This window comes from Euprymna scolopes, chromosome 7, assembly GCF_053919585.1.
Source record: "Euprymna scolopes isolate OS-2025 chromosome 7, ASM5391958v1, whole genome shotgun sequence".
In the NCBI taxonomy this organism is placed as follows: Eukaryota; Metazoa; Mollusca; class Cephalopoda; order Sepiida; family Sepiolidae; genus Euprymna; species Euprymna scolopes.
In genome coordinates, this window is record NC_136488.1 from 48,215,644 (window position 1) to 48,241,185 (window position 25,542).

Below are 25,542 nucleotides of genomic sequence, written 5' to 3' on the forward strand. Positions count from 1 at the left end.
TCAGTGGAAAAGGAGGCCTATACAATTATGGAGGCGATCCGAAAATGGTGACATTTACTGCTCGGGAAGCATTTTAAGCTAACCACTGACCAAAAGTCTGTCTCTTTTATGTTCGACCCTAAAGGAAAGAGCAAAATAAAAAATGAAAAGATAACAAGATGGAAGTTAGAACTTGCCTGTTTTAGCTATGATATTGCCTATCGACCAGGGAAACAAAATGTTACTGCAAACACTCTGTCTCGAATTTGTTCTTCTGCCACCTCCGCTGACAAATTACACTCATTACACACAGACTTATGCCATCCGGGGGTAACCAGGATGCTACATTTCATCAAAACCAAAAATCTGCCGTACTCTGTGGAGGAGGTGAGAGCTTTTTTTTTTTTTTTTTTTTTTTTTTACATATTGATCACCACTTATCAAGGCCCGGAAGCCACTCAGAAAAGCTGTTTCGAAGACTTGCCGGGTATGTTCTGAAGTAAAACCTAGGTTCTTTAATGCTAAATCTATTCTTTTAAAGCGACATGTACGCGGGAGCAAATACGAACCCCTAGTCGAGCCTGTAGACCTACTTGAAGTCAATCCTAGCTATGCTCATATCCGTTTCAATAACGGACGGGAGACGACAGTGTCCCTACGCCACTTATCTCCATTGGGTGATAGATCGAGCATTCTAGAGGCAGAATTAGATCCCGTGCCGGAGAACCAACAGCTACAGGACGTACCTCAGCAGCCCGATTCGGAACCCCTGCCACGAGTGCACGAAAACTCTCCCCTCGAGAATTTGGTTCCTACTTCTCCCCAATCAGACGATCCACAGAGGAGATCATCGGAGGACAATGAGGTGCCGAATCTTTGACGCTCTACTAGAGTTCGTCGAAGCCCCCAATATTTAGCTGAAAACTATCTGCTTTGAACTTTTATTTTCTCTTTTGCTTTGCAGCTTAAACAGAAACCCGCTCCTGCAGTTCCTGGTAACTCTACATCCTAAGGTCATCATACGGCCTCGGATTACTCTGAGTGGCGGAGAATGTGCTGCCAAAAGAAGAACTCTCTTCTATGCCTTCCGGAAGCGAATTACTTCCCTTACCGGAAGCGAATTATTTTCCTTTAGTTTTTATCCTATGTATGAAATGTAGAACACGTGGACTCGCTTCTCCGCGTTGTTCTTAGTGAAATAAAGCTTACTTTAAGCTCACTCAGTTCTCCTGTCCTATTTATCACAATCATTCCAAAGAAAGATATATTTTTTGATTTTATTTTGCATTTTGCTGAATTAAACACAAGACCATTTTTTGCAGATACTTGCATGAGCCTGTACAAGATCTTATCATGCTCTTTGTCCGTTTCATTATAGACAACAATATCGTCTGTAATTCCAATTGCTCCATCAACTTGTTCAAGTATCTGGTCCATTTTCATTTGAAAAATGTCCTGGAATACACTTAACCCAAATGGTAATCTCTGGAAACAGTATCTGCCAAAAGGGGATTGGAATGTTGTTAGCAGCTGAGATTCCTGATCCAAATGTATGGACCAATAACCAGCTTTGGCATCAAGTTTGGAGAACAGCTTGGCACCTGCAAAGTGGTGTGTTAGCTCTTCCACTGTAGAGGTTGCATGGTGTGGTCTTTTTAGTGCAATGTTAAGGCGTTTTGGGTCTAGACAGATTCTCAGGCTTCCATCTTTCTTGTGTGAATAAGCTAGGCTGGAAACCCAGTCTGTTGGCTCTGTGACTTTTCTAATGATCTTGTTGCTGACCATTTTGTCTAGTTCCTGTTTTATGTTGTCCTTTAGGGCAATTGGGGTTTTTCTTGGTGGGTCAATGTGAGGTTGTACGTTTTTATTCGTTGTTAACTTGACATGTCCAGGCATAGAGCCTATTTTGTCGAATTGATCTGGATAGATCTGTACCAAGTCTTCGATTTTGTTGATTTGTTTGACTATATTTTGTTCTTTCACCATGCAGTGAAGAGTGACCATTTTCAGTATTTCCAGTGATGGTAGTCCTAGAATTGCTGGTCCATTTACATCTACTATATAGAAGGTGCTTTTGTGCCAATCAGAGGTTTGGTAGTTGCATGGTATACTGATATTGCCAAAGCACTTTATCAGTGTTCCATTGTAAGCTATTAATATTTTGTCCTTACTTTGTTTTTTTTAGTTTTGGGAAGCCATCAGTGGTTAATTTCTCAGGAAACATTCTACGGAATGTAGAAATTGGTAATGTATTACCTTGGGCTCCAGTATCGACTTTAATTCGTAGTCTGTGAGTCCCGTTTCGATTAGGTAATTTTATATTTATATAAGCGAAGGCTTCATCTCTCTGTGTTTGAGAGGGTGTGTTAATGGTGGAAAAAGTTAAATTTTCGAATTGTTCATTTAGTTCCTGGCTGTTGTTCCTGGATAATATATCAGTTTGGATGATGTGTTTTTTCTTGGTCTGGTTCATGTTTAATGGTTTTTGTTTTCCACGGTCTCTGTTTTGCGACCTTGACCTTGATCTTCTGTTATATAAACATACTGTTGCTCAGTGGTTATATTTTCTGCACGTTTTGCATTTGGAACCAAATGCTGGGCATGCTTCACGTCGACGTTTGTGACTTTTTCCGCAATTAAGGCAGTTGTTTGTCTTTCTATTTTGTTTATATTTTGTAATTGCTTGTATGTCAGTATTGGCGCTATTGTCCTCCTCGTTATTGGTGTTTAACATCTCTCTAAGCTGTTTAATATGTGCGTTTGTTGCTTCGTACGTTTTACCAATTCGGATGGTTTCATCCAGTGTTAGCGTATTATTTTTTCGTAGTAGCTCTTTCTGGAATTCGACAATTGGGGTACTCACAATAATTAGTTCTATAATTTGCTGTTCTTGTTCAGTGTCGGTTAGTGAGCATTTTAATGTAAGTTGACGACATCTATTGACGAAGTCGTCTAATGTCTCATTTTGTTTTTGTTTATAAGACATTAGTTTTAGTCTGTTAATCCTAAAGTTGTCTTTAGCTTCTAAATGCTCCAAGAATTTATTAAAAATGGTGTCAGGAGAACGTTTTTCCTCATCTGTTAATTTCCAAGTGTTAAACTTTTTGACACCTTCGTTGCCATTCTTTAGCAGTATGTAATTCACTTGTTGGTCGGTTTTTATTTTGTTTATAGCAAAATATAGTTCTAGCCTCTATTTAAAAAGTTTAAATGTTTCTATTGGATTTGGCATTTCCCAGTCCATAAACGGAATAATGTCATTATTGGTAGACATTATTATTAACGGCTATGTATTTTTTCAATAAACAGAAAATTCAATATGTCTGCCGGTGTGCGAAAATCCACACGTGTTTACAGGGACATATACGATAACAACAGTTGACAAAAATTCAAAATGTCTGCTATTGTGCAAAAATTCACACGTGTTTATAGCATATACGAGAATGACAGCAAAATTTTATAAAATGCACAGGTGGGTAAAGTAATGAAAATTGGTTCACATGCCTTGTTTTGTCTTTTGTAAACGTATTTTTCCTCTTGTGTCTGTTGCCGAAGTTTTGTCTTTTGTGAAAGAAATGTTTTTCCTTTCTGGTCTGTTGCTGAATTAAAAAAAAAATTTTTTTTTTTAACTGTTATAAATGTTCAGTATCCATTTCGCTGCCACCATGTCGTTAGCTTATGTTTGTTGTTATTAGTAATTGATAACCAAGTTGTGGTTTTATTTAATATAGAACTTTATTCACATATTTACATAAGAAGAGAGATTGAATGTACATGTGTAGAGGTCTACGCCATGTTGTTGAATACGTATGTATTAGGCGGTTGACATCAATATTCATACGCCATGATTTACTTGTTACGCGTATGAAAGTAGTTCTATGATAACACTACACTCACTTCACTAATCTTTCGTTATGAACATTCCACACAAGAAAATACTTATGCTGGAACAATTTAAACTAATATTTCTAACACATAAAGAAATTTAAACTAATATTTCTAACACATAAAGAAATTTTGTGTTCTTTGTCGAGTGTCATTATTTTCTGGATTTCAATTTTTATTTTTTTCATGTAGGAATGTGGACTGGTGAAACATTTCTATTAATCGGTGATCCTGTTAAATTTACCTTTAATGGTCCCATAGATACACTCCAACTTTCGACTTCAATAACGTTACAACACACCAAACCTTGGTCCTAAAAATGAATAAATCCTGATTGGTTACCCTACCGAACCACATTTGTGGTGACCCTTACATGAGTTTGAAATCTGATGAACGCTTAGACAGAATACAGATCGCACATTTCAAATAACATGCAGCCTTGGTCATCCCCACAACATACTCACAGTTTTCATAATATTTCTCATTATGAGTTTTGTAAAAAAAAATTAAAAAAAAAAAAAATCTATGGCTCTCCTTACAAACTAGCGACATTTGTCTCAACAAAGTAGTGATTTATGCCAATAATCGCTCAAAAATTGAAAGCACGACTTTCCTACAAATCAGACTCCGACTTCAATGACAGCGCCACACATGGTTCTCTTAGGGATTTGCGTCCCACAGCTATCACGTAGAGCAATTCACTCACCAATACATCATTGCTAGCGGTGATTATCAATGCCTGTTTAATGCCGAATCTCCCTTGAAATTCGCGATACAATGTAAACAGATGCTTTCACATCAACCATATTTAAATACCGCCATTTTTGGCATGTGCAGAATTTGCTAACGTTTCCCCCTGAGCCAAACATGCATAAGCTCTTCAGAATGAACACATTACAAGCACTTCGGATTCTTAAGCAATTCCAGTACATCTTCACACATGCATATTGATACCATCAAGCCATTGATAACACCAATGCAAACTCACTTGCACTTAAACCAGAGGAATGACAAAGAATTATATGACCACAACATTCCGCATATCTATAGCTCAACTCCTCGGTATACTCCATATGGATACGAATGCCCATAATGTACCTCTCAAACAAGGCAGTTCATTTCCTTCGAAATTGCACCATTAATCTCATTAGACAACTGTGCAACACAAGAGTTGGTGACGTCACTTTTCTTTTGAACTGCCATCAACCAAGATATACCCTTCAAACAGGGTCATTTATGCCACAGCTAACGATACCGTGTTACAACTTCCAACTCCAGCAGACACATAAAGCTTCCAATCTATTTTGCTAACTACACTCAGTGAAATACTTGCAGCAATTGTATTCTTTCTTCTCAGATCAACCTTGTCTAGAAAGGGAGTCTTGTAGCAACTGCTATGTCCAGCTGGAATAAATCCCTCAGGAACATGCCATAGCGATCACCGCTTCAACACCCACACATATGAAGAATGTGTAGTTACATGACGGCATAATGCGACCACATGCATACATAAAACGAAAGGAACTATGTTACGCTTCCTCACATAGAAATACAGTGAACAGGCTGGAACATTCGAGGAGGCCTATATTTAAAGATTTGCCCATCAAAATTCAAGTTAGTTTCCTCTTCGATTTCTCAAGAACAGCACATGTTCAGGATAACTCCGACACTGGAGATGTTAAGCCACCTCACCCTTCCATCCTGAAACTGGCATAGAATCCAACGGTGCCTGGTAGTAAATATAAAAATGAGAACGTAGATAAGGTCAAACGAAAAGAAGTAAAGTCTTTTACTCATGGGTTATAAATATAATTTATTTAAAAGAATGAAAATATTTATAAAAACATATTTGTTTCGCAACAAATCATTCTTTAGCTATTTCTCTAAATAGGGTTTGCGGGTAATATGAGAAAACTAAGGCATTCAAAATGTTTCTTAAACTTTATTACAGAAGAAATAAAAATTGAAATCTGGAAAAATAACGATACTCGACAAAGAACACAAAATCTTTGTATTAACATGAGCTAAACAACATTTATTTACATGTAAGGAATATTAGTTTCAATTGTTTTTACCCAAATAAACAAGAGAAATGCCTGATTAAAATATGTAAACAGTTTAATCGTGTAAGAATCAAAGATGACTGTCCTCACCAAGCATGAAGCAGCCTTGACTTTGCGATCAAAAACCAACAGAGTGTAACTGAATGAAAAGAGGCGAAGTTGACTAGTCGGAACACAACTTTTAGTTTTAGTTATATAGAATAAATGCAAGAAAAAAAAAAACTTATTTAAATTATTTTGTATGTTTTTGTTTTTTTTTCTGTCATGTATTCTACATGAGTAAAAATTAAAGTTGTTGACATTGTCGTGTTCTGAATAATCAGCTTTGCCTTGGTTCGTTTCTAAAAAAAAGTTGTTTAAAAATTGTTTAAATTATTTGTCATTCTAAATTATATAAAAAACGCTAGATAAAAATTGTTTAAAATATTTTTTGCGTCAGTTAAACTATGTTGGTTCTTGATCACAAGGTCAAGGCTGCTTCATGCTTATGGCCTTGTTGGGGGCAGCGATCTTGGATTCTTACACATTTACACATTTTAATCACGCACTTCTTTTGTTTATATGGGTAAAATTAATTATATTTTTACTTGAAATGACTCCTCATATAATAAAATTAGATAAGAAACATTTTGAATGCCTTATTTTTCTCATATCATCTATGCTGATGACACAACCATCTATGGCAAAACATCTAAGGCCGTAAATGACAAAGTTCTCTTTGATTCTCTCCTCTCTGATCTAGAGAATGTGGTACAGTGGGGGAAGAGGTGGCTGGTTACCTTTTAATGCATCTAAAACCAAGCTCCTATCTACATCATCAACGCTTTGATACCCATTTGGCATCAATTGAAATGGATGGCTCTCGTTTAAGGGAAGCTCCATGTTTTGATAAGCTTTTGGGCTTGACCTTTACTCCTGACCTGAAATGGAACACGTACATCAAGTCAGTCGCCCTGATCCCCATCTGGCATCAATTGAAATGGATGGCTCTTGTCTAGGGGAGGCTCCATGTTTTGATAAGCTTCTGGGATTGACCTTTACTTCTGACCTGAAATGGAACACGTACATCAAATCAGTTGCCAAGATCGCTGGAAAAATGGTGGGATCCTTCTACCGCTCCAGAAGATATCTCACTGCTGATGCAATTCTCTATATAAAAAGCCAAGTACGTCCAAGGATGGAGTACTGCTGCCACATCTGGGCAGGAGCTGCTAAAAATAGCCGATCCTGCCTTGACAGAGTACAAAATAGGCTTTGTGGTTTAGTGGGGGATGCTCTTTTCTCTTCCCTGCAACCTCTCTGCCACAGAAGGGACGTTGTGAGCCTGTCTTTGTTTTATTGTTATTTCCATGGCAAGTGCTCATCTCAGCTCCAATCTCTGGTCCCCCCTCGCCAATCTTTCATGATAAACACCCGTCTAGCTGAAACCACTGTCAAAAATGTTTCCCACTCTTTAGCTTTGCCAAAACCAAAATGTAGATTCCAACCAAAGTTCCTTTCTTAGAAGTGCACGCCTGTGGCACTCTCTTCCATTTGCCTGTTTCCCATCTGACTACAACCTAGATGTCTTCAAGTCCAACATAAACAAATTCCTGATGAACCGCCCCCTTAAGTAAGACACTTTATCAAATCTCCAATACTAACGATTACTATGATACTATCCCATTGATTACTGTACACGCAATAAACCTTATCCCTAAGTCGCTTCTGGGCCTTGATAAGTGGTGACTACCTTGTAAAAAAATATTACTTGTAAACCCTATTTAGCGACATTACCTATTCTTTTATATAACTCACTAAAAGGCTTTACTTCTTTTCATTTGACATATTCTACATTCAGGTTTTTATATAGACTACTGGCCATGTTGAATCTAAGCCAGTATGTTGGCTGATGTTGACTAATGAGAAAAAATGTTTGTTTTTTTCCTATTTCATACATAATAGTAAATTGGTTTTTAATGTTAATACATTCAGCATGTCATAATCTTAAAACCAAACAAAAGAAAAACAATGTTTAAGCAACTGAATATCGTAGTTGGGATAAAATTAGATGTGCTGTAATACATTATTATTACCTTATTCTGTTCAGTGCCAGGAGTTCACTCTCCAAGACATTACCTTCTCTTAGGAAGAGGAGATTAGTTTATTGACAGTCACTTGAGCCCCCCCCCCCTACACACATCTCTTACACACACCAGGGAATGTCAACGAATTTCATCAAGGCAACTTTTGGTCATAATCCATAGTTCCACCCTTTTAGAGGAAGCTGACTGAATGTCTAATTTTTCTGCAGTAGAGTTGGGGGTGAGGTGGGGGGGGCAAATAAACATGCTGGAGATTGGAAACATAAAATCTAATGAAATAAATAAAAAGATTCATGCATTAAAAAAAAGAAACAATGAAAAGTGTTGAATTTCTCACAACACAACATAAAAATTTAAATTTGTATAAAAGTGAAATAATTTTTTTTTCTTTTGCAATTTTTGTTCAACCTAAGATAGACATTATGAAGCATAAGGCGCAACTGGGATAAAAGTCAGATTTATAGGGGGCGATCTGGGTAGGGAGTTGAGCAGCAAGATATTTATTCACATTAACATTTAAATTTCTGCATGTAAATATAGAAATATGGAGCCTGGAGAGAATTCTGAAGGCCAGCTATTTGAGAAAATAAGCTTATAAAGTAGAAAATCTTCTGGCACGTGACAGAGTTTATTTATATATTTACAAATTGTTTGAATTTTCGGGAATTAATATCTTTATGAAAAAAAAAAAAAAAAAAAAATAATAATAATAATAGTAAGTCCCCAAGGCCTTAACATATTTAAATTTGAGTTCAGCACCATGCAAAACTGCTAAATAGACATACACAGAAAATTTTGGACAAATATGGTAAAATAGTTCCAAAAATGGAGTGTTTTTATTAGCCCTAAAAGAGCTCCTAGGGCACACCCAAGAATTATCGTGAAGTATAAACAAACAAAATTATATAGAAATCAGTTAGTTACAACTTTTCAGAAAGTTTTATAAAAATCAAGGCATCAATTTTGTTTTAATAAGCTCAAAAGTGTCAATTTTAGCCATTTTAACCCAAAAGGTACCCCTAGGGGGGGGGGGCAATCGGAGTTTTCCGGGAAAATCTGTTCTGTTACTTTTTTACTCATATCATGTTCAATGTTTGTGCAAAATTAAAAAAAATTCCAAGGCATAGTTATTGAGAAAAGTGCGAACAGACGAATGGACAAGGATGAATTTACAGGTCAACCCTCCTATTGTCGGGGGACCAAAAATCAATTTTGGTTGCGAATAAATAATATAAATTGCTTTTTTTTTTTTTCTTTTTTTCTTTATTATTATTATTATTATTATTATTATTATTTATTTATTTATTTATTTTATTTTTTTTTTTTTAATAAAAATATTAATCCAAAGATTAATTCAAGTTGTATAAATATATAAAACACTCTTGGTTGTGAAAATCTGCTCGAACATACCAGGTGAAGATGAAGGTTAAACTAGTGTCACCCGGAATTTATCCTTTTCTAAGTGAAGCCAACCAGGATCCTTATTCTCTACTTGATCCAGAGAGGCTAATGGTTGGTGCACCAACTCAAATATAGCGACAATATTCCATGCATGTGCATGGTGGCTTTATAGATATGAGGTCTACTCTTGACAAAGAATAAGTGTGGAAGCTAAGTGATAGGCAGTTGATATAGTTTGCAGATTGTAGAATTGGTGATGTTACCAGTTCTGGGAAGGATGTTGAATGACAGAGGAAGCCCCTCCCTAGTGTTTCAGCATAGTGACATGGATCAAAAGCATAGACCTTATAACAAGGCCAACCCTCTCCCAGATGAGTGACCTGACAAAATCTACGGATCCATCACTCTAAAAGGGGTAACCATGTGCCGGGGGTCAATACCAGGTATCTCAGTGCCCTTCTATGGATGGGAACATGATAAGTATCATACTTGAATAAAGTTTTGGCCTCTTCTAAATAGATTAGCATAAAACTATTTAGAGATTACCCTCTTACTATAGACAGAAGTGCTATTGTCAATTATTCATGGTGAAAAGACTATTCAGTTTTTAGTAATTACTAGCCTGGGTGTTTGTAGGTGTGTGTTAAGCAAAAAAAAAAAAAAAAAGTGGTAGTAGGCAGCCAGGCTGAAACCCATGACGTGAAGGTGGAAAAGAAAGTGAAGGTGTAAGGGCATTGGTTGAGCCAAAAAGAAAAAAAAGTGGTAGTAGGCAGGCAGGCTTGAACCCGTACCACAAAGGAGGAAAAGAAAGTGAACCCCCCCCCGGAAGTGACGTAGGTTTAAATTAAGGCTAGACAATCGAAAAGAGGCAATGACTTTCCAAAATATCGGTGAAAAAAGCGACCCCTCCCTGTAGAAAAGTGCCCAGTTGAGAGTGAAGGAATTAATATTTTTGACCAATTTTTCGATATTTGTCGTCCGAAGGGTCGAGCTTCAAAATGATACCAGTCTCGTGAAAATCTGTCACCTCTGTCGAAAGTTTTTGCGAGACATACAAATATAAATATGTACATACATACATACATTCATACAATCATTTAAATAGACAGGTGAGATTTATATTATAAACTAGTGGAGATACCTGGCATTGTCTGGGTATTTGTAGGTGTGTGTGTTGGGGGGGGTATTTTGGTAAGTAGGTAGGACCGAACCTGAAACGTTGAGGTGAAGGTGGAAAAGAAAGTGCGAAAAAAACCTGACAACTTACCACTTTCCCACGAAGGGAGAGTGACTAAAAAGAGTTCAAATTTAACAATTAAAAAGATAAATTGACAGGTGCGTAATTTTAATGATCATCCCATAGAAGTACCACATAGTTGTTTTGATTTCATTTCCCAACTTTTTGTTTGGCCAAAATGTTGGGGGAAAACCAGCTCCCCATAAAGAGGAGAGTGTCCATATGAATAGCAATTGTCTGATATAAGGAGTTTCCCCCACATTGATCAAACGCCCATTGCTTTCTGGCTGTTCCCAGACACAAAAGCCAAGAACCACACCTTCGCTTTAGATCAGTTTCGCTTTTATACGAAAAAGCCGAACGAACACGTGAGAAGCCGAAAAAGCAAGAATTTTATAAAAGTCGGCATAAATAAATCTAGATGCGACACATGTTTGCAAATCGTACATATTACGATCTAGGGGGTATATAAAAGTTCTAAGATATAGTAACCCCCCCCTCGAGAATCCCGGCGAAAAAAGCCTTTCTTGGACATACAAAAATGTGCATGCCGCATTTGCCTTTTATATATATAGACTAGTGAGGGGTACCCGGCGTTGCCTGGGTGTTTGGAGGTGTGTGGGGGTTTTAAAAAAAAAGTAAGTATGAGGATCGAATCCGAACCGTTGAGGCAAAGTTGTAAATTAAAGTGTGAAAAAAAAAATGTGCAACGTTAACCATTTCCCCACCGCGAGATGCTAACAGAAACACATTTGAATTTATTTAATTACTTGGATTTGGCAGGTGCCCGTTTTAATGAGTTAATGAGGTCAAGTTTGACTGCGGGATAGTATAGTATTTCATTTACTGTGGGAATGCTTCCCAAGATGTTATAGGAAAAAGACTAACCCACATGCGGCGAGCGACAAATGTTGAATATTTATCTTCCCGAAATCGAGCAAATTAAACAGACAGGCGAGCTCCATTGTTAACTCTGAGATATTACGATTTATATGTGATATAAAACGTTTTAAAAAGTTGTTAAGCGAGCAACCGCTTCTCTGAAAAAAGCCTTTTCTAGACATACAGAAAAAGCGAACACACATACATACATACATACATACATATATTTTCGCTTTTATATATTTATAGAAGATTGTTGAATTGAGTGTACCATAAAAATGTACATGTGTGCAACTGTGTAATATGCATAAATGATTTTCAGCAGAAAATTTGTAAAAAAATATGTGTACCCATGTAAAATCGATATTCTAAATATTTCAGAATTTCCAGGGTGAATTAACTGTTTTCATTTTAGTTTCATTTAGCACTAGCGGGGGTGCCCAGCATTGCCCAGGTGTTTGTCGATGTGTGTTTGTATGGGGGAGAAAAAAAGAAGTTTTTGTAGGTAGGTAGTCTCAAGGCGAAGTTGGAAAAGAAAACATGACACGTTACCGCTACGCTAAGATGGCAGAGCAAATGAGAATGGTTGAAAATGCTTTTAAAATGCAACGAATGTCTGGTTTTCTAGGTCAAACACCACGCCATAGAGAAATGAAATGAGCCAGTTAAGCTTTACGCTTTCTGCATATTGGATGTTTGGGAAAACCAGTTTCCGATAAAAAGGAGAGTGTCCAAGTGAATAGCAATTGTCTGATTTGACGGGCCCCCCCCCCCCGGCATTGATCAAAGCTGATTGCTTTCTTGCGGGAAGCCAAGAAACTGACTTCTTTTCAATTAGTTTCACTTTATTTATACTAAAAAGCCAAACAAACATGCGGGCTCACAGGATAGCATGAATTTTATAAAATAAAAGTCACTCAAATAAAAGATAGACATGACCTCCTTTTGCAAATCATAGGGAGTATATAAAAAGTTCTAAGACATTTGTTGTGGCATTTGTTACAATTCTTAACAGAAAGATATCAGAGAAACGAATACCAACAAACTCATCATGAATGGTGCTTAGCAACAACAAAAATATCATCAACGAATGTTTTTTTAGAGTATCAAATCTTGATTAAACAAAGCCTCCTTTTGGCAGTTTCTTTCAACCAATCATCGGCACAAAAACCTGCACTTCCTAATTTTGTGCATAATATAAAACCTAAACATACAGCTATTTTTTCTCTTTGCAGTTTTTCTTTTCAGATTCGGCACATGTGCATACATCACAAATCCAGCCCAGACGCAATGAAATATCCACAAATTTTTGTACATGCAGTGGCAGTATTAGAGGAGCAAGCAAGAGCACAGGTGTACGGGCTTAGGACGACTTAGATTGATGTACATCCAGCAAATTACACATGACTGTGATCCTGAAGATCTGATGCAGTTGATTGAAGACAGGGAAGTCTAAAGAGAGAGAGAGATTCACATTGGTTCGGGCAAGGAGCTTGACCAGATAAATAGATAGTGGCAGTGTACACACACTATCTCACTGACAAAACAGAGGCAAGCTAATATACACATACATCTACAATACTTCTCCAATTCATACATACTCTCTAATGCACACTTACGCAGCTATCCAACTTCTTCTTACACATTAAATAGCTCTTTTTTTTTCTTGGAACATTCTTGGACATTTTGAACTCTTCATGATTATGTGGTAGATTAGTAAATATACATGCGAGATGAGTGAATGTGAAAAGGATACCAGCTAATATGAGCTACTCTCTTTCTTCCTCTGTTCGTCCAGCACACTCTTCCCTCTTCTTTATTTTGCACTTCTTCCTTCTTTTGTATTGAGTGGAATGGGATTCACTAAAATAAATCGCTTTGACCTAGGTTTACAGTGAACATCCTAGTAATAAAAAAACATTGTCTCACATAACCATGTTACCTCAACATATTTAACAAATGAAACAAAATGATTCCTACTCGTTTGAAACCATAAAGTTAGTGAACCAGAGTAATATGTCAATTTCTAATAAAACAGCGAAACCAACAACTAAAAATCAGAGTTCATCTGGCTGACACCTGTGTGCCTCAACTCCATGAAAATGGCAACAACTATGAAAGAGAGATGACAGTGGCTAAATAGTTGATGTCACAGACTGACAAACTGAGGGTGTCATGTTTGAATCCAATTCATTCCACAGAAACACTTTCAATTAAGGATGGATGTTGACAACATTTCCATGGTCCCTCTTGTAAGTGCCCAATGTTTTTCTAGAAAGAATTCTAACTAGAAAGATATAAGGGAAACTAATGCCAATGATAATCATCTGATTCATACGACATGAATAAATAATGCTCAGCAACAATAACAACAACAGTAATAATCAATGCTCAACAAAAGGCGAGATTGTCCCTAACAAAACATGACTTGTACCAAGTTGAAAAGTCCTTAAGCAAGATTGCTCTCTCTGCAATCTAACCCTAAAAAAGTAAACCCACACACAAAATGGAACTTTGAACAAAATCATACACTTTTGACTCTCTTGACTGCTTTATAAGCAAAAGAACTTTTAACTTTTTTCATCTTCTATTATTGCAAATTTATTAATATATACTTATGATTAGTTCTTTAACACTGTTTTTCTTTCTTTGATTCACAAAATTGTTGATAGGTTTGTTAAATGGTAATCCATTTATAATCATACAAATGCAGGTTTGTTCAATTTATCACTTGTTTCGTTATTATATTAAATTGTCAGTGTATGTCTTAACAATAAAACAGTGTTAGCATTATAAATTTGGGAATATATATTCTAGGCAACAGCGTAAGTAACAGGAGCATATTTATTTTTGTAAAGTTTACCATTCATGGGGTTATATTTTGTGATGAGCATGTATGGAAGCGCTCAAGAATGGTATGCCAATGTCTTAGTTGGGCCTACCTATGGCAAAAATGAGTTCGTCCAAGGGCTATAAAAAGCCAATATCAGAGTAATTCGGTGAGTAACTGCCGAGGTTGCTCTGGTCATGTGTCATGTCGAATCGTCGGAAGTGCTCAAGTTCGAATTTGTTTGGAATTGTAGTAACCGACACCTGCTACATCACAGGCAGGAACTACTTTTCACAGCTTCAAGATTTTAAATCCATTTTCTCCTGGCTTGTCCAGTCAAAAGCCAGCTCTCTATCACGTGACTGGGTATATAAAAGGTGAAATCCTAACCTTTAACCCTTTTTCTTGGTGATTTGCTCAGCAGTACACATCGCTATGGGACTTTGGCCCCCAGCTGAACGTGAGTACTACAAGCTAGATATGACTCTATTACTACTATTTATTTCCATGCGCAGTACCCAAACAAACATTCTTTATCATATTACAGAATTGTTTTCGTCAATACGCTGACACCCACACACACACACTCACAACAACACTTAAGCACACTGAATACATTGTGTCTTTCTTTCTCTTTTAACCGGCTTCCTTCGTACCGGCGACTATTACCTATAAACACGTGTGGACTGAACTATTCTCTCCTCAACAAATAGGTAATATATTAATTCTATCTTTAAACAAATTGAACACTTTTCTCTCTCTTTCAATGAACTCTTTTCACGACTATTACAAGCGAGCACGAATAATGAACTCTCTTACTAATACGTTTCTCTCTCTTGTATGCAACTACTAACGCTACTAACGAAAATGGCAAATAAAGTTGTTTATTAAATGTTAAAATGAGACTTCCTTTCATTGGCTTCATTATTAACTAAAATGGTGACCCTGACGTGATGGCTCGTGATTGGATAAGCCAGGAGGAAATCTCGAAGTTGTGAGAAGTAGTTCCTGCCTGTGATGTAGCAGGTGTCGGCTGCTACAAAATCATGTTGTGTCAAATTATTGGATGTGTTCAGGTTTGAATTTATTTTGAAATCGTGTCATGTCAAATCGTCAGAGGTGTTCGGATTGTGTCGTGTTGAATCAACAGAGGTGTTCGGGTTCAAATTGATGGAGTGTTTCAAGATCAAGTCGAATCGATGGAGTTGTTCAAGATCATGTCGTGTCGAATCGATGGAAGTGTTCAAGTTCAAGTTGATGGAGTTATTCAGGATTGTGTTGGGTTGCATGGACAAAATTGTTTGGGACTGTGCTGCTGCATGTGATAACATATTTTTTTGTCTTTTCCCTTGTGAAGAGAAATATATATCCGGTTCACTACTGTTACAGGTTATTGCCAAAATAAGAACCCCAAAATAAACTTTATCACAGACACAGGAGTCAGTGTTTCTATTTTCTGGTGTTCCATAGGAGAGAAAGTAAAGTATTATGATCAAACAAATTTAGCATTTGAAATATCACGTTTAAGAATATCTCTCCAGTGGACTTTTGTGATTGTTGATGTCACAAACCCATTATAACTTCTTAAAAAACTTTAGCATATTTGTAAATTGCAAAGAACTGATGCACCAGGATGAAATAATTGGTGCTTATTCGGATTAGCATTTAAAGCAAGAAACGAAAATGAAGAAAAACTTTTTTGTCATGGAATGAAGATTTTATATTAAAAAAATCACAAAATTGATCAAGTAGTTTTTTTTATTTTTTATTTGTGAAAAACAAATTTGCCGTTTTTTACCAATAAGTGACATACGGGGCCATGCTTTATAAAATATAATAAAGGGAGGTAATCATTGATTATTTTGGATAGTTTCCATGTGCATTAGAATTTTCTGCCTTTGTCCACCGATTTGTTGAATACTTTTTCTACTCTCATCGAAACAGAATAAAATTTGATTTTCTTGAATAAAAATAAAACTACTTGCTCAAATTATGTGATTTTGAGAATTTTTCATCTTTGTCCCATGACTGGTACATACATTATACAGACATTTCTGCATTTTCTTTAATTTTAAATATCACCATAAATGTCAATCTGAATAAACACCAAATGAGAACTAGAATTAAATGCTGTAACAGAAATCATTAATAAGTTTGATGTGGCACACACAGAATTTAAGAAACTTTTGAATATAGGAGGGAGTAAGCTAAGCCTCAAGTAGTGAGTGGGCATTCCTATTACACTTGGTAAAGAAATCACTTGAAATATCATTCATATTACTGTAAATAGTTTAATATACAAATATCCCTTGCTTGTTAGCCCCATTTTTCTCTCTTAAATTTCCAACACTATGTTATTAGATTTGATAATTGTGAAATGGTAATCCGTCCTAAATCATAACCTGCAGGTTTATCCATTTTCACATTTGCCACTTCATAACATTAAATTCTCAGCATGGGTCTTGGTATATTTCCAAAGAAGTGGCCATTGTCAATAAATTTAACTACTTTAACATGCCTGGCTATCTCCTACTCTGCCGTAAGGACTCTGACAGACATATGCACGAACTTGGAGTCTACATTCGTAACACCCTCCCCTTGACTAGAGAAACAAACCTAGAATCGGATGATCAAGCCTTTATGTGCTTTAGACTAAACATACAACATAACATTAGCTACTTTTATTTTCTCTACGACTCTCCCTTGACCCAGGATTGCACCATAATAAACAAAGTCTCTGACAGCATAGACACAACACTCTCCCTCTACACTAGTGCACAAGTACATGTTTTGGTGACTTTAATGTCCACCACAAAAACTGGCTTGGATTCTCTACTTATACAGATGCAGCGGGCAGCACAACACATAGCTTCGCTATATCTCACTCCCTATAACAAATGGTTACGTTTCCAACCCATTTCCCTGACCAGCAAGAACAACATGCATCACTTCTAGATCTGTTTCTGACTACAGTTCCCGAGGATTGTATAGCAAATGCTGACAGCCCACTCGGGAACACTGATCATGCAGTCATAATGGTCGAAATCTGCCTAAACTCTAGACCCAAAACTGAAGAGCCAGTGCTCAAAACAACAAGATATTATAAAAAGGCTGACTGGGAAGCCATCAGAGATCTTATCAGAGATGTCCCATGGGGAAATATTTTTTCTCTTCCTGCTGAACAGTGCGCAAATGAGACCACTGAATAGTTCAAAAAAGCAATTGAAGCACATGTTCCCATGCGGAAATTTTATAGCAAGCTCCACTGTCTCCAATGGTTTACTTTTACTTGCGCAACTGCCATTGCTGAAAGGCAGCTTGCATACCGCAGATTTAACCAGTTCAAACAGACAGAAGTATATAGAAGCTAGAAGTAACGTTAAGAAAGAAATAGCGACAGCTAAGAGAGAATTTACTGAAACCACTAAAAAACGCATCGAAGCACAAAAATTAAGAACTCGTGACTTCTGAAAAATCTACAACAGTGTAGTAAATAATGGGCAATCAACAATTTCCCCACTAACCAACAATCACGAGGTTGTTTGTTCAGCAACCGAGAAGGTTAACATGCTTGCCAGTCGGTTTGCCTCAAATTCCACACTGGACCCTTCCAACCACCCCCTGCCTGACTTTCCTTTGCGGACAGACGCCACGCTAGAAGATTTAAAAATCACCCCTGCTCAGGTGCATGCTATCATAAAAAACCTTGACACTTCAAAAGCATGTGGACCCGATCTCATCCCAGCTATGCTATTAAAAAAGTGCTCAGCCGAAGTAGCTCCAGTTCTCTCCAAACTCTATAACAAATGCCTTAATGAATCATGCTCTCCGGGCTGTTGGAAAACTGCTTCTGTGGTACCAGTATTCAAGAATTCTGGCGAAAGAACTGACCCAGCAAATTATCGTCCCATTAGCCTCCTCCCACTTTTCGCCAAAATATTTGAGACCATAATTAACCATGCTCTAGTCCATCACCTTACAGATGCTAAACTTCTGACTGACAAACAATATGGATTTAGACAAGCCCGTTCCACAGCAGACATCCTCACTGTAATCTCTGAATGTATATACCATTCACTGGACAAAGCAGGGGAGGACAGAGCGGTAGCTCTAGATATATCTAAGACTTTTGACAGGGTATGGCATGAGGGTCTTCTAAGGAAAATTAGATCATATGGTATCACTGGAAGAATTCATAAAGTAATTAATTCCTTCTTAAGTAAGAGAAAACTCCAGGTTGTCCTTGACGGTCGTACATCTAAACAATATGATATAAATGCGGGATTACCTCAGGGGTCCATCCTCGGACCTTTATTATTCTTGATATTCAGAAATGACCTCCCTGATAAAATTGTCTCTGAGATGGGTATATTTGCTGATGACACCACTCTTTATAACAGGCATGAGGGGAAAACAAATGAACATATATCTAAGGAAATGGCAGAAACTCTAGAGGATGACCTCCAATCTGTAGTGGAATGGGGACACAAATGGATGGTCACATTCAATGCTGCCAAGACTAAACTGGTTTCCTTCAATAATTACAAGAAACCTTCTCTGCCACCAATAGCAATGGCCAGTGACTCCCTGTCTGAGAGTACATCTTTCAAACTGCTTGGCTTAGCGTTCACAGAAAACATGAGTTGGAACAATTACATTGAAATCATTGCCAGGGCCGCTGTGAAGAAGGTAGGCTCTCTCTACTGTGCTAGAAAACTACTAACACCCGAAAGTATCCTGTACCTCTATAAGGCCACCATTCGCCCATGTATGGAGTATTGCTGTCACATTTGGGCTGGTGCATCTGCTACTAGTCTCTCGCTCCTAGACAAGATTCAAAAGAGAGTTGCCAATCTGATAGGCCTTGAACTGGCATCTAAGCTTCAGCCTCTGTCCCATCGACGAAATGTTGCATCCCTCTGCCTGTTCTACAAGTATTTTAATGGTGAATACTCTAGCGAACTGCAGACACTTGTGCCCCCTCGACGTAGACACTCTCGACAAACCCGACAGGCAGCTAAATCCCACCCCCACACAGTAGAGATCCCTACATGTAAAAAAATCTTTCTACGCCAGTAGTTTCTTCCCTAGAACCGCTAGACTCTGGAATTCCATTCCAGGCCACTGCTTCCCTAACTGTACTGGCATGCAGAAGTTCAAGTGTAACGTGAACCAACATCTTGCTGTCCAAATCCCAACATAGTGCCCCAGTAGTTGCTGTCCCTGATAGTAGCCCCCTACACCAAAGTGGCAATGTGCCTTGTTTGGGGTGAAAATGTAATAAAAAAAAAAAAAAATTACCCAAATCAGAATCTACACTATGGATAGACTTTGTCATTCTGTCTTTTTTTTTTTTTATATGATCTACGACTATTAAATTTATTCTAAAAAACTATTCTGTGCTCATAAACCATGTGCGCATGACATTTTAACTCTGAAATTGAATAACTATCGAATGTAGCAGCAAGTCCTGGGAACATGTTTACCAGAAACAACAGTTGGAAATAAGTCATACGCCATCCACTATGACTATCCAATTCCTAAGACTATGTTTCTAGAAAACGGAGCCATAAAACCTTACCTAGTGATATGAGACAAGAAAGAGAAAAAAGCAACCTTAGTAGAAGTCAGTGTCTGCAATGATGCTGGGTAAAAGCTGAAAGGGAAAAGAAAATGAAATACAAAGGTCTTATGTACGACATGAAAAGAAACTGGAATCTTAGGAAGATCTCCATCATTTCAGTAATTATAGAAGCAACCGGACTCATGAAAAAGAATTTAAAAAACTGCCTGTCAAATATACCCGGTGAACCAAGTGCAAGAGAGATTCAAACAATATCACTTTAAGGAACCGTCAGAATCTAAAAAAGCTATCTCGGTTGAAATGCATGAGATAGCAGGTGAATGTTTGGCATCCGGTATGATGCTCCATTCCAAGCTTGAATAAACTGATAATAAAATTTAAAAAAAAAAGAAGAAATAAACCACAAATCAACTGAGAACATATTGAACTCTTTTTTTTTTCTTTTACCACTGTTATTATTCATATGAAACACTCATATGCAAACTGCACTTGAAGCAATTACATAAATCTTGTTTTATAGGATCAGTTTATTTTCACAAGTTCTTTTTATTTATATTTCTCTCTTGAAATATTGCCCATTTATTCATTTTAAGTTGCATGGTTAAGATATCATCTTACATAAAGTTTCTGTACACACATGCAGTGAAGATGTTCTTAAAACACTTTAACTAGTAACAAGCGTCCATGACAAATGATGATCTTGGACATAAATGGAGATTTTTACATGAGAGATCAAAACCCATTACCAAAGTCGCTTGAAAAATGGTTGGATCTTTCTATCGCTCCAGAAAGTATCTCACTCCTGACACAATCTTCTACATGTATAAGAGCCAAATACGTTCTAAGATAGAGTACTATCAATACATCTAGAGAGGTGCTGCTCAGAGCATGCTCTCCTGCTTTGACAGGGTACAAAATTGACTTCAACATCTAGTGGCCGATGCCTTTTCTCCTCCTTACTATCTCTTTTCCACGGAAGAGTCATTGCTAGTCGTTCTTTACTCTAATGTTGTTTTATGGCAAATGCTTGGCTGAGCTTTTATCTATGGTCTTCTCTCTAAAACATTTACAACAAAAACTCATCTAACTACAACAACTGCCAATAGTTTTCTTTTCTCTTTGCCTAAAATTAAATGAAACTTCCATGCACAAATTTTTTTTCCTAGAACTGCCTATCTGTGGAAAACAATACCATGGGCCTAAGAATGACAAGATTAAATATGAATAAATTGGAGAAGTTATTGAAGTTGATGATATTTGGATTTTTTAATTTTTTTTTCTTCAATTCTTACCCCCAAACAAGGCACAGTGCCACTTTGAAGTAGTGGGCTACTATCGGGGATATAAGTTGCAGGGATATTATGAAGGGAGATAAGTAGCAAGATGTCTGTTCACATTACACTTGAACTTCTGCATGTCAGTTGGAAAAGCAGAATCCTGGAAGGGAGTTCCAAAGTCCAGCAGTTTTGGGGAAAAAACTATTGAAGTAGAAGGCTTTCTTACACCTGGAATGTCTACTGTGTAGGGGTGGGATTTTTCTGCTTGTCAGGTTTGTCACGGGTATTTATGTGGAGAAGGTACAAGTGCTTATAGTTCGTCAGAGCATTCACCATTAAAATGCTGTAGAACAGGAAGAGGGATGCAACATTTCATCAATGGAACAGAGGCTAAAGCCCAGATGACAGTTCAAGACCTATCAAGTTGGCGACTCTCTTTTGAACCCTGCCCAGGAGTGAGAGACAAATAGCAGATGCACCAGCTCAAACGTGACAACAGTACTCCATACATGGGTACAGGATACTTTCGGGCGTAAGTAGCTTTCTATAACGGTAGAGAGAACCCACCTTCTTTGCAGCAACATTGGCAATGCTCTCAATATATCTATTCCAGTTCATGTTCTCTTTGAACGTTTGGCCAAGGAGTTTAAAGTAAGTATTTTAAGGTAATGTGTTTTTGGCCATTGCTATTGGTGGTAGGGAAGGTTTCTTCTAATTATTGTAAGAAACAAGCTTAGTCTTGGCAGCATTGAATGTGACCATCCATTTTCGTCCCCATTTCACTACAGATTGGAGGTCTTCATCTAGTGTTTCTGCCATTCCTTGGATATGTGTTCATTTGTTTTTCCCTCGTACCTGTTATAGAGCATGGCGTCATCAGCAAATATATCAATCTCAGGAACAATTTTATCAGGAGGTCATTTATGAATATCAGGAATAATAAAGGTCCTAGGATAAACCCCTGAGATACTCTTGCATTTATATCACATTGATGTATGATCATCGAGGACAACTTGGATTTTTCTCTTACTTAGGAAGGATTTAATTACATTATGTATTCTTCCAGTGATACCATATGATCTGATTTTCCTTAGAAGACCATTATGCCAAACCCTATCAAAAGCCTTAAATATATCGAGGGTTACTGCTCTACCCTCCCCTGCTTTGTCCAGCGAACGGTATATGCATTCAGAGATGTGATGATGGGGCGAAATGCGTTGGAGGTGTCTCTTGGATAAGAAGAAAAAAGTTTGATACCTTTAAATAGAAATTACAGTAATGTATTCCATTTTCATTTCATTTGTAAATATGGGAGGGGAATTTATCTTCAAATATCTTTAATTTCGAATTAGAGCTATGGACTTATGCTAAGTAAATATTAATAATTCCTTTAAACCTTTTTTTTAATGGAGGGTAAACAATGCATTGTAGATGCATATCGGCAGCTCTCGTTACTCTTGCTTCTCCTTATTTGTCCCTCAGTCCTCATTTCCAATGAGTGATTTTTCTGACAAAGGATGAAGAAAAAGCTGCTTTCCAGGTCGGCAGTACTTCGTGAACAGTAGCATGAGATTTGTTTTTTTTTACATAGGCATCACCACTTATCAAGGCCAAGAGGCCACTTGAGATGTCGGAAATTTTCTGTTTCTATATCTATCCTTGTGGCCATGTCACTAGTAAGGTGCTGGAGGTAAATGTTTCTTCTGGGTTGACGTTACCCACCTAATAGTCACGGACCCGAACCTTGGATTAAACACTAAGGAGGCTGCCCTATCAGCAAGTGCAAAGTACTGGGGCTGCTGTATTGCCATTTGGTGAATGGATTCTGGACCATGCAGTAGTTTCTCTGTCCTGCACTAACCAAGTCTGTCGACCTGTTCCACAAATCCCAAATCCTCAACATGAAATATCTCCAGAAAAAAACACGAATACACCTAGAACCTCATCCTCCAACGTAGACCCCTACTACCATGTCTCCTTCTCCAACATCAGGGGTCTATGTTCCAACCTTCCAGAGGTTGAAACCCAATTACAGGAGACGAAACTGGACAAATTCTTTCTAAGCGAAACTGGCATAAGGCCGACCACTTCCCTAGACGAGTTCATAATTAAAGGATACTCTAACTTAACATTAAAATCTGACCCCCAAGATCGCCATGGGCATGGTATATGTGCCTACATTAAAGATGGCTTCCCATGTGGTAGGGATATCTCCAGAAAAGACCCTAATTTACCTTATATGTGCTTCGGGTTGCACTTGCTTACACCACTGCATTTTTATTTGCCCTCCATCGCCTCCACAACAGCGGAGTTACTATCTTTAAGAATATCTCTGAGAAAATTGACCACATCCTGTCTGCTCATGCTTCGACTAACATTCACATTTGTGGTGACTTCAATGTCAACAATGTGGAATGCCTGACCACCTCAAACAAGACAGATGATGAGGGGAGGTTCTGTCATGATTTCGCTACTGCCTATGACCTCACACAGATTGTTCACAAACCCACCCGTGTGCACGATACCTCCGGTAAGTACGTTAGCCTTCTAGACCTTTTTCTCACAACTTCCCCTGAGCTATGTTCATGTTCCGTTCTGTCTCCTCTGGGATCTTCCAACCACTCAGTTGTATCAGTTAAGATAAAAATGAAATGTAATAAGTATTCAGGCATACCTCTCCACCGTACTGTATATCGATACTCTACGGCTGACTGGGATAGCTTCCGTACATTTATATCTGACCTATCCCTGCATTCCATGTTTAAAAAAGATGCGTCCTCTATAGTATCAGACCTGACCGAATTGTTAATTGTAGACATAGACCGATTCATACCATCCAAAAATTCCAATAAAAACCTTCCAGCCAGCCATGGTTCTCCCCAGAATGTGCTGCTACCATCGCGCACAGAAATCACTTTTTCTATAGCTACCAATGTAATAGATGCACTAAGACTAAAGCTGCTTTCAGGACTGCCAGCAACCACTGTAAAAGAGTAATAAAAAATGCAAGAGAACTATATGCTCAGTCCATTAAATCCAAAGTAGCTGAGCAGCAGCTTGGTTCTCACCAGTTTTGGAAAATAGTAAACAGGATCCTGAACAGAAGCGTGCATTCTATCCCACCCATAATCAATGGACCTGAGGTCATTTTGTCAGAACAGACAAGGCCAGACTATTTGCTAAGAACTTTGCAGCTAATTTTATTCTATGTGACGAAGGCCATCAACTCCCCATATTTCCTCCTATAACAGACAACATGCTATGCAATATACAAATATCTGTGCATTAGGTCACCAAGCTAATCAAGAACCTTGATTCCAGTAAAGCAACTGGCCCTGACGGCATTCCAATTATAGTGCTGAAAAACCTTCAACCAGAACTTGCCCCCATACTTACAAAACTGTTTAAGCGTTGCCTTAAGGAGAAGTGCTTACCAAAACCCTGGAAAACCTCATCAGTATGCCCTGTATTTAAGAATTCAGGTAATGTCATCTCCCAGTACAGACCAGTAAGTCTCCTGTGTGTCATGAATAAGTTGCTGGAATCTATATTAAATAGAGAAGCAGGCAACCACCTCAGCAGAAATAACCTTTTAGTGACATGCAATACAGTTTCCATTCTGCCAGATCTACAGCAGATGTGCTAACGGTTATATCGCATAGGATTAGTGAATCTCTTTACAAAGGCTTCCTTTCTAGGACAATTGCTCGACATATCAAAAGCCTTTGACAAGGTATGGCATAAGGGCCTACTTCACAAGATTTGCAGCTACGGTATAACTGGAAATGTTTTCTCAATCATTAAATCATTTCTCTCTGATAGAGTAGTGGTTGATGGGCAGAAATCAGAGGCCCACAGTATTAATGCTGGAGTCCCTCAGGGGTCCATCCTGGGCCCAACTCTCTTCCTGATCTACATCAATGATCTCCCTAAGCACATACTTAAATCATTCGTTGACATCTATGCTGATGACACAACCATCTATGGCAACACATCTAAGGCTGTAAATGACAAAGTTCTATCTAATTCTCTCTCCTCTGACCTTGAGCGCGTGGTACAGTGGGGGAAAAGGTGGCTGGTTACTTTTAATGCATCTAAAACCAAGCTCCTATCTTTACATCATCAATGCTCTGATACCCATCTGGCATCAATTGAAATGGATGGCTCTCATCTAGGGGAGCCTCCATGTTTTGATAAGCTTCTGGGATTGACCTTTACTTCTGACCTAAAATAGAACACGTATATCAAGTCAGTTGCCAAAGTCGCTGGAAAAATGGTGGGATCCTTCTACCGCTCCAGAAGATGTCTCACTGCTGATGC